Source organism: Harmonia axyridis, chromosome 3, assembly GCF_914767665.1.
Source record: "Harmonia axyridis chromosome 3, icHarAxyr1.1, whole genome shotgun sequence".
Taxonomy (NCBI): Eukaryota; Metazoa; Arthropoda; class Insecta; order Coleoptera; family Coccinellidae; genus Harmonia; species Harmonia axyridis.
The window spans coordinates 16,479,152-16,495,767 of NC_059503.1; the positions used below are offsets into that span (position 1 = coordinate 16,479,152).

A 16,616-nucleotide genomic window follows, 5' to 3' on the forward strand; every position below is an offset into this window, starting at 1 on the left:
ATTACCTCAGTGTTGGGTCCATGCTTTATATCTTTGTTATTCCCTTCTCGTACAAACAATATGAGTGGTAATATAAAGATGCTTCAGCGCTGGACAAATCCTACATCAATAATTCCACTAGTGGCGTCGATATCCCTTCTGAAACATCTGAGATCTACGTTTTCAATTGAATCTTGATTCCCTCGTGGCTTGTATTGCTTCGGATGATGAGATTATTTTTGCAATCAACCAAATAAGCCTCGTATTTGTAGGTTCCGATAATAGGTTATATGACAGATTTTAAAATACCCTCTTGTTTCGTCAATAAACTCGAGGTTTGAGGCTAATTCTGACACTTGTTTTCTGTTTTTTTTTAATCTAGTGCGAAAGCGCTCATAGAATGATATCATGGCGTTCGCTCATGACGTAACAGTTAAGTAAACCTTTCCCTAACCTCACATGGTGTATTTTGTGTCCTTGCTGAACGAAGAAAGTCAACTGAATATATGGAATTCTTGTTTTTCATCACTGAAACCACAAGTAAGCGTCGAATAATAAATAAATTTAATTTAATATTCATTAATATACTAATTTTACACTCATTCAAAAAATATATAAAAGATTACAACACTTAAACTTATGATAGAGCTCTGAAATCAAAACATTATTCAGGTATGATAGAGCTCTGAAATTAAAACATTATTTAGGTATTTTTCCACATAGAATTCAGTGGTAGGACTTTTTAGCTGGATTTCCAATTTAGAATGTATGAACTAAAGTTTAGTTTCTTCTCCAATTCAAAAGTTATATAGTGCTTAAACATTGCTCACATTGCCCGAAATTTGCCCACCCTATACATTTATACCAACACCGTTTGTATTATTCTCAGTTATTTGGTATTCTCGAAGTCATCCATATGAATTCAGTATGAATGTCCACTGAATATACGAAAATCTGTTCGATGGAGCCAAAAATCAACGTTTGAAGTACTTGAGTACCTCAGTTTCCAACTATAGTATCGAACTATTTCGTATTTGTTCGAGACTATTTTAGAAATTCACAAATTACAGATAATTACTCAAAATGATGAGGTTCTCATTCTTAGAACAAGCACGAAATACGTTAATGAAATTAGAAGTCCCATTTTCTCCTGTGTGGCATCATCCTCAGCGCTAACCCAATATTCATATTTGATTTCATAGAAATCAGATTCTAATTTTAGAAATTGAGGTTGTTATTAATATAATACTGAAACGAAACCAAAGTTGTTCAGAATTGAGATTAAACATTATTTCATCTTAAAAGTGATCACACATCGGTATCTACACAAGCAAGGGACCCATAATTTCATGCAGTTTATCTATGAAATTGATAAAAGCATCATTATACTAAGCTGATCTGATGTATTGTATAAATAAGTTTCAACAAATAATTATACTAAGCATTAGTATCATATCATATTCATCCGATCTGGATCTGAATCCTATTGAACATAAACATCAATAGCAAGACTAGAATTCATTTCATCTGATGGATAGATTATGTAAACCGTTAAATATCCTGGAATGATAATGACACATGGATGATGGTTATCCCACACAGAATAGCTAGCGTTTCAATTCTATATCCTTTATAATTTATATGTATCAATGTTCTGGCTTTACTGAGCTCGTAGCAGAATTATTACTCCAGTTAGCTCGAATGTTTCTATATATTTCATGGGATAAACGACATATTACCACCAATGCAAACTTCATGTCCGTTGGTATTCAGGTACATGATAATAATTTTGAGTATTTGAATGAAAATAATCAATTTTAATACTTTAGTGCGCTGCTTATTTTTAGGTACTAGGTACTCGTATAGATGTTGTGAAGGTATAGTTTTATTAGTTCAAGGACCATATAAAATTATTACATACATGAACATTAAATTATCACTCTTTCAATTATAAAAAGAAAATATTGAAATGACCACAGAAAGTTTTTTGATCGATGATGGATTTTCGGAATACTGTGTCCAGTTTGAACAAACATTATTCCATTATTGTCACGAAAGTACCTGGATTCGAACGTGCAGGGCCATACATAATGGCTTTTTCGTGGAGAGGAATAAACCCATCCAGATAAATCCAATCATCCATTCATTACTAAAACAGGGCATAAAAACCGAAGTGCTATATCGTTTTTTGCCCTGAATTTGGAGAGCTGATTTGAATCAGCTGTTTTATTCAACTGTAAAATTCAGAATATGTCAGCTTTTTCGTGAGGTAGATTCATTGAGGTGAAATCTTTTACCCACAATACACGAAAGTGTGATTGTGGATCTAAGTTCAATGACGGTGTAATTTGGTGCATGAAATATTTGAAGGTGACAAAAGCTGATAACTAGTGCTAGGCAGTTGAAGCCTAAATATTGTACGAGACGGCTTTATTGTTAAGACTCACATAATTGTGTATTCATTCGAATTTCGAAGTGCCTGGCTTGAATTTAGTTTATTCGATAAAATAAAAATTATTGAAATATCTTTCATGATATGGTATGGTATAAAGTAGAAAAATAAATGTAACCTATGTTTTTATATTCCAAATAATTCGTGGTTTTAATTTGACGCTTCATATAAGTCGAGCATAAAATTGACTTCAGGTGATCGACATATTCTCTGAATGTCTCTTGTACTTCAACAGTGTGTGACCATCCCCACTTCGCCATTGAAAAATAATACACGTTTATTTCATATCGTATCATGCAGATGTTTCAATTGTAGCACTGTTCCTCTGGATCATGAATATTAACTTGAATAACGTTGAATATCCTATATTTTTGACTGTATTTTTTGAATTTGCATGAAAAACATCACTTTTTTCACAATCAAAACGCACCGAAAAGTGAAATATGAAATATGGAGGTCAATGAATCAAAATTACAATAAGAGGTTTGGTAACAACATTAATTTCTTTCAATTATAAAGGTGATCCTTATTGAAGTGCTGTATTCAGATAGAATTTCGTGTGTTCTAGTCACAGATCCTTCTCATAATGTGGTTCCCTTGTTCCATCTAAACCGTTCGTTATTTGTTTGCCAGCTAACTTTCGAACCCTACCAATTTAACTTTATCTATTTGTTCCTAATTCAGTTTCAATTTCCACTCGCAAAGGACATTCTGAAGTAGGGAAAATGAGACGCAATTATATTGCGGAAGGGTTCCTTACAAATATATACGAATGGAATGAATTGATGTTGTTCTCATGGGGATACATTCAAAATCTGCATATACCGGAAAAATTAGAATAGAAGGAACTCTGTTAATCAAACGAAGTTACAAATGATGCATTTCGGAAAGACTGGGTCAGGAATTGATCGTTTAAAAAACCTACTAGGATGGATTATCTGAATTATCCGGGCAACTATAAATGATCCATTCATAGATTAGATTTCTACATACAGGATTAGTTGATTTTATGAACACTACAGTTGTTAGCGCACGTTTTTCGATCAGATAATAAACTTGATATGTATAGTTCATCGAATCTTACTTGAACCACTGCACACTTGTCCAGATGTTCGTACGATCTCATGCCACATGAATACCCTGGAGTTGAAAATAATATCTACGCTATTGTCGATTATTTCAGATAATTTCTGGCGTGTATAGCTTTTATTGTCGAGCCATCACTGCTATTTTGTTATTCCACTGTGTAATTATTTATTCTATATTCTCGACCTGAAATGAACTAGCAAGGAACATTCGCAACTAGGATTTCATGACCGAATAAGCGCACGAAAGTAATTAGATGAACTTTGAAATGTTCTGATTGAAGATATAGCAAACTAGTAATAGCAATAATGAATTGAACAGAAAATCAAAAAAGGCTTTCTCATTTTCTCGATGAATGTAGAATCCTCCGTCGGTGATGCATTAAATATTCTCAACGACTCCTAATAACTGCTCAAACTATTGATGAGATGTAGAATGTGAGCACAAGTTCGACCAAAAACAGCAATCAAATTGGCACGCGGAAGCATGTGTAGTAATAAGAGCAATGAAAGAGACCAAATCGTCACCTATTATTTCTATAGACTATTAACTAGGATACTGTGCTTTCATTCGGAAAGACTGGTAAAATAATGAATTCCCTGCACCCTGAAAGATTTCTGGGAACTTGAAAAACCTTTGTATATTCGAAATATTCTGGACTACTTCAAATAAAACGTCACACAACGATCTAAAACCAAGTGAAAATGTTCATTTCATTAATCCCCTTATGGACCGCACAAGTTTATGCGAATCATAAGAAATATAACTAAAAGTGTTGATGTGCGTTACTGTAGCCAATGAAAGTAATAAAACTCGGCAGAAGTGGACCATTTTGACCTATAATAATTGGTGAAATCAGAATGTTCTGGCTTCCTCTATGTGACTTTGGATTTGGATCATTTTTGTGAAATTCGAGCACGCAACACGCGCGAACCGCTCCCGAAAAACGCTCAACAGTACTAAATACTCAACTGGCTACAAATTTACGTAGTAAGCTACACGAATATAAATATTTTTTTTGAAATTTGGGATACCTTGTATTAATGTATTTAAGGGAATTTTGAGCTGAGATGGGTATCAATCAATCAATTTCCACTCAATGACTCTCTTCAATCATTAGTGTCTATCCGCAAATAGTATTACTCTTGAACGGGATGATCAAGAAACTTGAAGTTTCCAGGGAAGTTTCGGATCCCATATGCTGTGATTAAGTTAGTTAATGGGTGAAATTCTGCTAGGAGTTCCTTAAATATCGTCGTTCGTAATGTGATTCCCCTATTCATTTCAGAACTGCAGATTTGATAGAGATTAAATTTGAATCGTTCAGATGTGGAATAACAAGATCAATATTAATTGAAATGTTGGGAGTACAAACCAAACTACAGAAAATTCACGAAAAATATCGAAGATCGTCAATAATTCAGGACAGATTAGATTGTGTTGAAATTTTTCGTATCTATACCTATACATAATATTCATATTCACTGTAAATATAGCAGTGGCCACGGGCCTGGCTCCCCCTAAACTATGCTAGACCTCCCTGAAATATCGAAAAAAAATACAACATGAATTTAGCTTAAACAATACAGACGTAGAAATCCTGGTTATTCTTGAAAAATCCTGGCCCCTCCTTGGCCCACCTATTCTTGAATGATGGAGTCGCCTCTTAATGATGATGATGATCAAATTTCTATCAAATAGGTTATTTTGATTCTTCTCATCTTTCAATGTATCTTTTAATACTGAGGTCTCAAAAGACTATTCTGCTTTTTTCAGCAGGTTTTAAATCCGTATAACTAGCAGTGCAGAATTCAGAAGTTTGAACGGCTTCTGAATTCAGGAAGATGCTTAGTGCAGAGGATCGTAAATCCACTACAATCGAAGTGAAACTCAAGGTGGTGTTTGAATATTTTATTGTGTGCAACAAGATAGGTTATAACTGAATGAATTTCATGTGTGGGTATCAGTACAAATTTTCTGATATATTGCTATGCTAACGCAGAGTTTCATCATGGGCCGTCCACCTAGAGGTTGTTGAAACGTAGTGTTGCCAAGGTCGGTCTCATGGTGTTTGCTGGAATAAGAATTTTGCTGACTCTAGTATAGGTTTAGCATTGATACCTTCAATAATTTCGTGAAATACGAGTATACCATGAGTTGATGAACTTCGAAAAAGTTTAAACTAACTCTGACAACATGAGGTCGGGCATTATGTTGCTGAAATATTGGATTCTCTCTCGGTTAAGGTAATGGAGAACATATGGCTCCTCTATTTCTTGAAGGTGACGCAACGCTGTCATGTTACCTCGAATAAAGACTAAAGATGGCCTACTTGCAAGTGCAATAGCACCCCATACCATAACGCCTACTGTTCGGTGTACATGATACTCAACATTAAACTGAGGTTCACGTCTTTCTCCCCGACGTCGTCTAACCCTTTTTCGGCCATCATGTGCACCCAAGGAGAATCGAGATTAATCAGAAAAGACGACCTGTTGCCATTCAACATTCCAATGTTGACGTTCTCTGCACCACTGTAATCGTTTCCGGCGATGCTCAAGCGACAGACGTAACACAAGATGGGGTCGATAAAACTGAGGTCCAAAAGACAGGATGGACTTGTTTTCCTAACCACTCATCAGCCAACGATAAAGTTTTTTCAAATCAGTCTTTAGTGGCCATAAATCTTAGACGTCTATCTTGTTTGCCACACTTATTTAACAACCTGTATATTACAAAACATAATACTCATTCAGATAAGATAATTAATTCACATCTGAATCATTTCATTTCACATAATCAGACCATCAGCAGGCATTCTAAACAATGCCTGGGAATTGTATACAATGTATGAAATGAACAAACGCATTCGTGTTTTTTCATACATTGCCTAGAAGACCCAAGCAATCTATACTTTTCCTAGATATCATGTAAAATTCCTGAATTATACACATTGCCGGTAAAATATATATTGAAAAAATAAATATTTCGGGAATGAATATTACGAGAGAAGATGGAATTACTGTTTTAACTTGAATTTAATGTCTATAGGCAAAATTAAAAGAAGAATGTAATGTTTAGGGCCACGGTTATATGCATTCCGAAACAGCATATTATTATGTCGGGCAATCATAACATTTTTGTGTAACATAAACAATGTGGTAAGCTTCAACGTATTTGTCATTCAGGGTAATAACATCCTTTAATTAGCGGTATTTTGTTCAAATGCATACCACAAACAACCCTCTATGGCGCAGCTGAGTTTTCACTGCCATGATTTAATTGGTAATTATAATGAAAAATTACGTCATATATCTGTTTATGACAGTAAACTTAGAATGGATTACACTTAATTTGTTATTCATTGAAACATGCCGCATGATTGCAAATGCCATTATTTGCAGTAGAATGTGTGGTGAAGTTATCCATTTTCTAGTATGAATTTTTCATTTCCGTCAATCGGAATGTATACTGAATGCTTCGGTAAATAATCAGTTTATCGGCGTGACATGGTTCAACATGGATTAGCCACACGCTTTTGCATATTTAATTGGGTATAAAATGAATGTTGCTCTCTGATAAAGCTGGACAGTCATGCTTTAAACTCATTGTATCTTTTTTCCAGATTGCTCCTGTTTGATTGGATTCCTACACGCACGATATCATGTAAGTCAATATTTGTTGTGTTGATAGGACCTGAAAAACATTCGGAGTAAAAAGTGGTCATTGGTATTTTTTGTAACATGCAACTGTTTTATTCCTATTGCAAACTGCAAATTCATATATGGTTGAGTGTTTTCGAGTTATCAAATGAAAATATCTGTAATTTCTATTAGCTGTTGGTTGGGAACAACAATAAATGAGCAAAAATGATAAAAAATTGAAACGTTTGGTCAAAAATCAGTCTCCGATTATGCAGAGTTAGAACTATTTAGAGGGGCACTGCAGGGGTATCAGAAACCGTTAGAGATACAGAGCGGCTTGAATTACAAAATAGTATCTAGGGATGAGTGTGTTGGTGGGAACAGATTCAAAATATCTCCAATGGTTTTCGAGATATCTCGAAAAAACTGAAAATCGAGTTTTTTGTTTCGGTATAGCTCTCTTGTCTCTGGAGATATCTTCACGCAATTCGGTTGGTAGTCATTATCCAATATAGAGATTCTAATGGTGTCGTCAGATTTTTTCTGGTTTCCATTGATTCAGAGAAGCGATAGTCAATTTTTTTTCTTATGGATGCCATATTAGTTTGCCTTATGAGGTAATAAGGAAAAAAATTACGAATTCAACAATGTATCACACTCTACAAAAATATCGAGTCTAGCTACGAAAATTTGAAAACATCACTTGATGATCTGAAGACACCATTAGTATCTTTATATTGGATAATGGCTATAAACCAAATATCGTCAAGTTATCTCCAAAAACAAATGAGTTATACAGAAAAAAAATCTCGATTTTCAATTTTTTCGAAATATCTCGGGAACCATCGAATATATTTCGGATCTATTCACAATCACACTCATCCCTTAATAACGCAACGTTTTTGTAATTCAAGCCAATCAGTTTTTCTAACAGTTTTCAATATCCCTGTAGTGAAGTACAGATAAGAGTAACTACGGTTTTTGAAATAGCTCATTTTAACAAATTAATTAACGTTTAAAACCAATAAATTCACGATTCAAACAGAAAAATGTCGTCTTTCAGAAATATCATAAATATTTTATTTCGAAACCCCAAAGTTATCTGACCCAATGTTCTGTTTTTGAGTCATTATGTGCAAAATAAGATAAAATTGGAGCACTAAATACGAAAATATTAGAAGGAGTTCAATTAAATGAAATAAAACAACTTAATTTGTTCACTATCACTGTACAGCTAGTACAGCATGGGTAAAATTCTTTGTCTATCGAAGTTACAAAAAAAAGATGCCACTTTTCCTACATTGTGTGTCCTCAGGGCTTTTTCAGTTTAGACGCAAGCCTTCCTTATAAGGAAGTTTGCGGGAGGTTTCGCTGTGTCGAAGGTCGTGAATGGTCTTCTAGGAATGGTAATTGCAGGTCTTCATATTATGTATGTGTACGCTCGTCTGTACGTAGCTGACATAGCATGGTGCATTTTCGGCTCGTCTCAGGATCGTATTCTGCACGACTAGAAATTTCTGCAGATGGGACTTTGCGGTATATCCTCAGGCTGGACTTGCTTAAGTCATGACCAGACGAATGGTGGACTTGTAGAGAAGAAGCTTGTTGGAAAGGGAAATTTTACTGCTTTTGCAGAGTTGTGGGTTTTTCTTTTCTTCGACACAGCTGATGTGACTTGTTGTTTCCAAGTGAAATTCTTGTCAAGTATCACTTCTAGATACTAGGCTTCGTTTTTACAATCAATCCTCCTACCTACCGAACATTACGATATCCCTGTGAGGATCTTTACACTTTCTTTTCAGGGTTCACTTCAATTCTCCATCGAGCGAACCAAGACACCACGAACTGGCAAGAATGTTGGTATGGTTAGCCTAAAATACCATGGAGGTTTTCTCCGGTTTCAGCATGTCGGATACATATAATGTATGCAATAACAGCGACAGAAGAGATCCTTGCGGGACTCCGGCTAAAAGTGCCCTCTTTGAAGAGAGTACTCCGTCTAGTTGAATCATGGAGAGTGAGAAGTCGGCAGACAATATTTTGTAAAGCATTCCTTCGTTCCATACTTTAATAAACGCTTTGGCCACGTTCAAGAACACAGCCCCTGTGATTTGTTTTGGGGTTCCTAGCGAATATCACGCCTGTAAATTTGAACGTGACCGTACGGTTTTGCCAATCTCTGTGAAATTATAGAAGATCAGTCCTCTTTCATGGGTTTACTGTGAGTAGCTATTCTAGCTATCATTCTTTCAGAAGGCTTACGTCGTCTAAAAGTTATCTGTTTGCCAACTGGCCAAAGTAAAATTGGGGATTTTGTCCTTTGAAGATTGTGTCAGGCGATTGAACTGAAATCACTTCGAGAATAATAACAATCGTAGTAACCTCTTCTTCTTCTTTCAATAAGCAAGACAGCAAGCAGTCCCCTTGCAGAAACCAGAGGAGTAGCTCGGCTCACCAACGATGCTAACATCCGAAGGACAAAACGCCGTTTATCAATTCAACATAACCTTACAATTCTCGCACAACCTTCATCAAATCGTGGGATGTCGACCAATCCGCAGCCCACTCTTCACCGAGCAGGAGCTATCCGTCCGCATCCCAATTTGGCATATTCCGTATATTTACCCTGACAACCGGGGTATCAATATCGATCAAACCACAATAGCGAAACGGAGTGTGAATTATGGCGTAGCAAGGCCGATCTGCAGGCTGACGTTAATTAATTTTTGTCGGACAATGCGTGATCAGGATATGCGGACAATTTTTCCTCTCTCTCTTGGGAACATGTCCCATTGTGAGCGGACGTGTGCATTCAGGTTTTTGTCCCCGAAATCCACTTCATTAGCCTGGATAAATGAATTATCGTCCGGCCCTTTATCAAATTTTTTCTATCTATATCTTGCGATTCCCGGACGTCATGCTAGACGCAATCAATCGATCGGAAAAATTGGATTTTGTCCGATCCTTATCTCTGGCGTCGGGAAAACAATGCGAATTGAATTTTATTTTACGGTCCGCGAGGAATTGGGAGGTGGAGTATGATTAATGTGTCGGCTGCCGTGAAAGCGGCAGTGTTTTTTCGGCTTCGTCCGGAACCATCTGATCAACCGAAATTGTTGATATTTTTTTATGTCGATTTATCGGAACTCGGGCAAAAAATATTGGGAGAGTTTGTGACATAACTTATATACCTAAAGAAATCCAATAATGCGATTTCCAAGAGTGTAATTGGTCTATGAGATGAGCACTCAAAAGCTCCCGATTTCACGTCACGTATTTTTGCGTTCTCCTCTAAAATTTTTATAGCACGAAACTGAAAATCGTTATTCTTAATATATGTAGGTATATGCTGATTAGTTTCCTACATTCTTCCTGAAATTCTGATGGTTCTGATCAGCTTGGAAATTTGCACGAAGCTAAAAACATTATTTTATATCCACACCAGAAATCTCATCTCCTTCGAAGCTGTAGAATACATTGTGGAAATATTACAGATTTGTGCAATCTTCCTGTGAAAGTTCATTCCAAAAAGTTTGTTCGTATCTTTGATGCTGCTAGATCTAAGAAGCATCAGGATCTTAGCAAGCTATACCTCCTCACTGGATTCCTTACAGGGCATTGCCGCCTCAAGTAGCACCTCCTAATAATGAGTTTAACAGAAAACGCCTACTGTAGATTTTGCGGGAGGAAGAAACTCCGGATCATATGGTGACGGAATGCGTTGTCATCAATTCTTCTTCTGATTGTGTCTTTTCTATATGGATGTTGGCAATCACTTGAGTCTACATGACTTTACTGACAGCTGCTCTGCTATAGCTAGCCAACGCAAAAAATGGACAAGAGACTCGCAGAAGTGGGAAAGTGACCTTCTCCAAGCCATCCTAGAAGCTGGAGTTCATTAGAATTCTGGAACTATTATCGAGCTATAAACTTATACTAAAGGCGAGAAGATTTTTGATGAGTGCACAGTTAATAGATCTTTGGAAAGCTGTTCTTGTGCCAAGTTACGAGGTGCTCCCTCTCCCAGGGGTTTGATGTTTCGTCCCGAGAGCTGGTAGACTCACCAGTTAGGCTATCCAGCGATATCTGCCTGTTTAGTGGAGAAGTAACTCTGTTGCAACGCGACGACTCCTTTTAAATCCGCCTGAGCCAAAGTATAACCCATAGCGCCATCTGTGAGCAGACAGAGTCACTACATACCATGAGTTCGCGCTCGAATGAAACCCTCATTAAATCTAATTATAAATCTAACCTAAGGGAGCAACTTGTCCTTGAGTAGAGCACCCAGAGGTTCCTGCACGGGTGAAGCACGGCAGTGCCGTTTTTGCAATATTCTTATCGAATATTGAAAGAGGAAATAATAAACCATGGTCTGAAAAAAAAACATGGTCTGAATATTCTGTAGTTTTCACGAAGCTATAAACGCACGAAACAGGAAATCGTTATTTTGAATATCAACACATTATATCTGAACCAATCGGAGGTATTGTGACGGATATAATATTGTCCGTTTCTTCTCCTATATTCTTCTTGAATTTTCTATGATTTTGATAATGTAATCGACTTGGAATGACGACAAGTTCTGAGCCGAACTTGGTATCACTTTTCAAATCTCCCTCAGTTCTTATAAATGAGCACTAATATTGGTAAAGCAATTCAACAATTTCTATACATTGTTGAAGCGAGTATTTTCTTTATTAAATGGCATAACCATTTGAAAACAAATAATATGAGAAATGTCAAAAAATAAAATAAAAATGAAGCCATTTTAATCATTTTGAACTGTATTATTCTCATTGGAAAACCTTTCACATTATACTGCTTGTACTACCATCTCACATTTCAATTTCAAATTTGTCTCTCTTGAATGGAAACGACAAGCGTTTTTACTGTATATTCAAAATCCACACGGACATGCCTCAACCTAATCTCCAGGAGACACTTGCAAAAGCGAAATATCAAACTGTCACAAATCATACATCACAACAGTCACTTTCCCGTAACAATTCCATAATTGATGAGGTCGAAACAGGATATTTTTTATGTTCGTGACTCATTCATCATCGGTATAAGTGACTCTTCAAAATATTCTTCCCAGATATATTCCGAAGGTTTTTTCATCCACCCTAAGATACATTTTCATGATTCCCTCCAATGTATAAGAAGGAGCATTCCGTGTAATTCGTCCAAGAGGTTTACATCAGGAATTTTCCGTCGGGCTGAAATAAAATCATCCATCAGTTTGTCAACGTCTACTAACGGCATGTTTATACATAAGCTGATGGAGCGGAGAGTTAATAATCGCGTGACACCATTGCCTGCTGATGGTCGATTACGCAACTGGCTGTCTCCTTCAATTTATACAGTCGGTTTGGTTATGGTGTGCACATAATTTACACTAGTGACGTTCTTCTGTCAACAGGACGAGTGATTTGATGAAATTGTATTTCGCCCAATAATAACATCGGAATGAGATTAGCATTTGCCACGTCAATAAAAAGAAGTGAATGGGATATTTACGAATTCATACATGAATGCTAGTTCGTTCAGTCGAGAAAACTGATTATTTAAAGAGGTTGTCAACTTCCAATGAGTTTTTCCAGTGTGTTTTCCGATTTTCACATTACTCAAACATTTAGAACGGAGAGTAAGAGCAAATAGAATTTTGAGAGCCAAGCCAATGAAAGTGTTTCATAATGGTTCTAAAGTTGCTAGATCTAGTAAAGAAAACCTTGTTTTCTGCAATACGAAAACAAACTTCTGATTCAATCTCCACAAATCGTATCTAAAAGCCATAGTTAGCTTGTATTGAAGTTCTTCAATCATTGGGGCCTTTGTTAAGTATGAGACTTGCTTCTGTAGACCAGTGATGAGAGTGAAGGGATTGCAACCGATACAACTAAAGTTCAAACCCCGATACCCTCATACGAACTCGAAAAAAGTATGGTGCGTACAAGTCCAGACAGACCAAGTTTGGCAAATAGTTCTTCTCAGAACCAAACAACCGGTCCTTCTCAGGACCACCACCCTGAAGACAGCAGGCGAATGCTTGCCGAAATGTCGGAAACATCCAACCACACGGATGATGGAAATAGCCCAATAAACTATCTAATAGTATGAGATGGTTAGAAAAACCTCTTACCACATTTGATTATGCCTTAAGGGTGATTCTCTTCTCTACAGAAAATTATGAGTGGACAGTATCTTTCTAATGGAATCTTCCTATTCGTTTAAAGCCAGAGTCCATTGACAAGTCCAAATATTTCCCAAACGTCAGTCATGGTTTTTTAGTAGATTTTTCATTTATCATTTTTTTGTGGTCAGTTGATAAATCATTCGTCTTATAACTATGATAAATAGTAGGAGCTGTTGAAGATAGAGCAGTTAGAAGAGAATGTGTGCGATATTGAGTCGTTTATCTAATAGAAAACAAGTTTTTACTTTCAGATAACGTCTGTGAAATTCTGTGAACCACAATTTATAGTAAGATTCCTCATCAGAATCACATCTTCGATCTCAGTCAAAATCATATTTTTCTTTTCAGAGTCTCTAGAGAGGACCCAGGACAACTCCATGTTATATATTTCCATCCATTCTGAAATGAGCTAGCAATTTGAAGTTCCAGTACCATATAACAGTCTCAAACTTCATTGTGTATCCCTTATTGAAATATAAATGTAGTTAGACATCAGTAACCAGCTGTAGGATCGAACCAATGCTTCAGAGTACCTACAATCCACTGAATTTAAAAATTTCTCGATCAATAACAGGTTTTGATTATCATATATTCTTTTCATCCTCAGAGAGGTGGCACACAGCAAACAATTTCATATAGTTATCCAAACAATCAACTGTGTTGTTCAATCAGAGGAGATATAGTTTTTTTTCCGGAAAAAGATCTAATAATACATTGACGCGTTTGGTAACTCAGTGCAGAGAATTGACTCCAACATTAGAGAGAAGAAGATTGAGCCTTGGATCACGTGACCACGAGAGAGGGTAAATGATCACACTCCGTTGATATTTCTTTATTTACTGATTCCTTACATACCATACATTATATGTAGATGATAAAAACCAATGAAACCTCAAACCAAACTAAAGCGGTCATCGACTACACGAAGACGTCTATTCCGCTCCAATTTACCCAATTTTCGTAACCGCAAATCGTAAATCATACCATTCGAGTTCGAAATCCGCTAAAAGCTGCTACAGGTAGAATTCGGTAGTAGGCGAAATAATATAATATGCATGGTTAAGCTTGCTAGGGGGACCGAGGACACATTACATCGAAGTACATTTGCGGAATGGCCTGAACTCGATTACCTCAGTGTTGGGTCCATGCTTTATATCTTTGTTATTCCCTTCTCGTACAAACAATATGAGTGGTAATATAAAGATGCTTCAGCGCTGGACAAATCCTACATCAATAATTCCACTAGTGGCGTCGATATCCCTTCTGAAACATCTGAGATCTACGTTTTCAATTGAATCTTGATTCCCTCGTGGCTTGTATTGCTTCGGATGATGAGATTATTTTTGCAATCAACCAAATAAGCCTCGTATTTGTAGGTTCCGATAATAGGTTATATGACAGATTTTAAAATACCCTCTTGTTTCGTCAATAAACTCGAGGTTTGAGGCTAATTCTGACACTTGTTTTCTGTTTTTTTTTAATCTAGTGCGAAAGCGCTCATAGAATGATATCATGGCGTTCGCTCATGACGTAACAGTTAAGTAAACCTTTCCCTAACCTCACATGGTGTATTTTGTGTCCTTGCTGAACGAAGAAAGTCAACTGAATATATGGAATTCTTGTTTTTCATCACTGAAACCACAAGTAAGCGTCGAATAATAAATAAATTTAATTTAATATTCATTAATATACTAATTTTACACTCATTCAAAAAATATATAAAAGATTACAACACTTAAACTTATGATAGAGCTCTGAAATCAAAACATTATTCAGGTATGATAGAGCTCTGAAATTAAAACATTATTTAGGTATTTTTCCACATAGAATTCAGTGGTAGGACTTTTTAGCTGGATTTCCAATTTAGAATGTATGAACTAAAGTTTAGTTTCTTCTCCAATTCAAAAGTTATATAGTGCTTAAACATTGCTCACATTGCCCGAAATTTGCCCACCCTATACATTTATACCAACACCGTTTGTATTATTCTCAGTTATTTGGTATTCTCGAAGTCATCCATATGAATTCAGTATGAATGTCCACTGAATATACGAAAATCTGTTCGATGGAGCCAAAAATCAACGTATGAAGTACTTGAGTACCTCAGTTTCCAACTATAGTATCGAACTATTTCGTATTTGTTCGAGACTATTTTAGAAATTCACAAATTACAGATAATTACTCAAAATGATGAGGTTCTCATTCTTAGAACAAGCACGAAATACGTTAATGAAATTAGAAGTCCCATTTTCTCCTGTGTGGCATCATCCTCAGCGCTAACCCAATATTCATATTTGATTTCATAGAAATCAGATTCTAATTTTAGAAATTGAGGTTGTTATTAATATAATACTGAAACGAAACCAAAGTTGTTCAGAATTGAGATTAAACATTATTTCATCTTAAAAGTGATCACACATCGGTATCTACACAAGCAAGGGACCCATAATTTCATGCAGTTTATCTATGAAATTGATAAAAGCATCATTATACTAAGCTGATCTGATGTATTGTATAAATAAGTTTCAACAAATAATTATACTAAGCATTAGTATCATATCATATTCATCCGATCTGGATCTGAATCCTATTGAACATAAACATCAATAGCAAGACTAGAATTCATTTCATCTGATGGATAGATTATGTAAACCGTTAAATATCCTGGAATGATAATGACACATGGATGATGGTTATCCCACACAGAATAGCTAGCGTTTCAATTCTATATCCTTTATAATTTATATGTATCAATGTTCTGGCTTTACTGAGCTCGTAGCAGAATTATTACTCCAGTTAGCTCGAATGTTTCTATATATTTCATGGGATAAACGACATATTACCACCAATGCAAACTTCATGTCCGTTGGTATTCAGGTACATGATAATAATTTTGAGTATTTGAATGAAAATAATCAATTTTAATACTTTAGTGCGCTGCTTATTTTTAGGTACTAGGTACTCGTATAGATGTTGTGAAGGTATAGTTTTATTAGTTCAAGGACCATATAAAATTATTACATACATGAACATTAAATTATCACTCTTTCAATTATAAAAAGAAAATATTGAAATGACCACAGAAAGTTTTTTGATCGATGATGGATTTTCGGAATACTGTGTCCAGTTTGAACAAACATTATTCCATTATTGTCACGAAAGTACCTGGATTCGAACGTGCAGGGCCATACATAATGGCTTTTTCGTGGAGAGGAATAAACCCATCCAGATAAATCCAATCATCCATTCATTACTAAAA

The 16,616-nt window shown here is 35.9% G+C and overlaps 1 protein-coding gene across 3 annotated transcripts in view; it reads left to right on the forward strand.

The window, feature by feature from the left end:
* Positions 1-16,616, forward strand: part of LOC123677072 (protein O-mannosyl-transferase TMTC1-like) — a 397,650-nt gene that overhangs the window by 167,281 nt on the left and 213,753 nt on the right. Inside the window, exon 1 of one of the 3 annotated variants that reach the window (XM_045613518.1) lies at positions 7,125-7,183. The exons of 1 other annotated variant lie outside the window; for it this stretch is intronic. The gene's annotated coding sequence lies outside the window, so the exon portion shown is untranslated. Of the gene's footprint in view, positions 1-7,124; positions 7,184-16,616 lie in introns of those variants that run through there. One more of the 3 variants, XM_045613519.1, reaches the window with a different exon arrangement.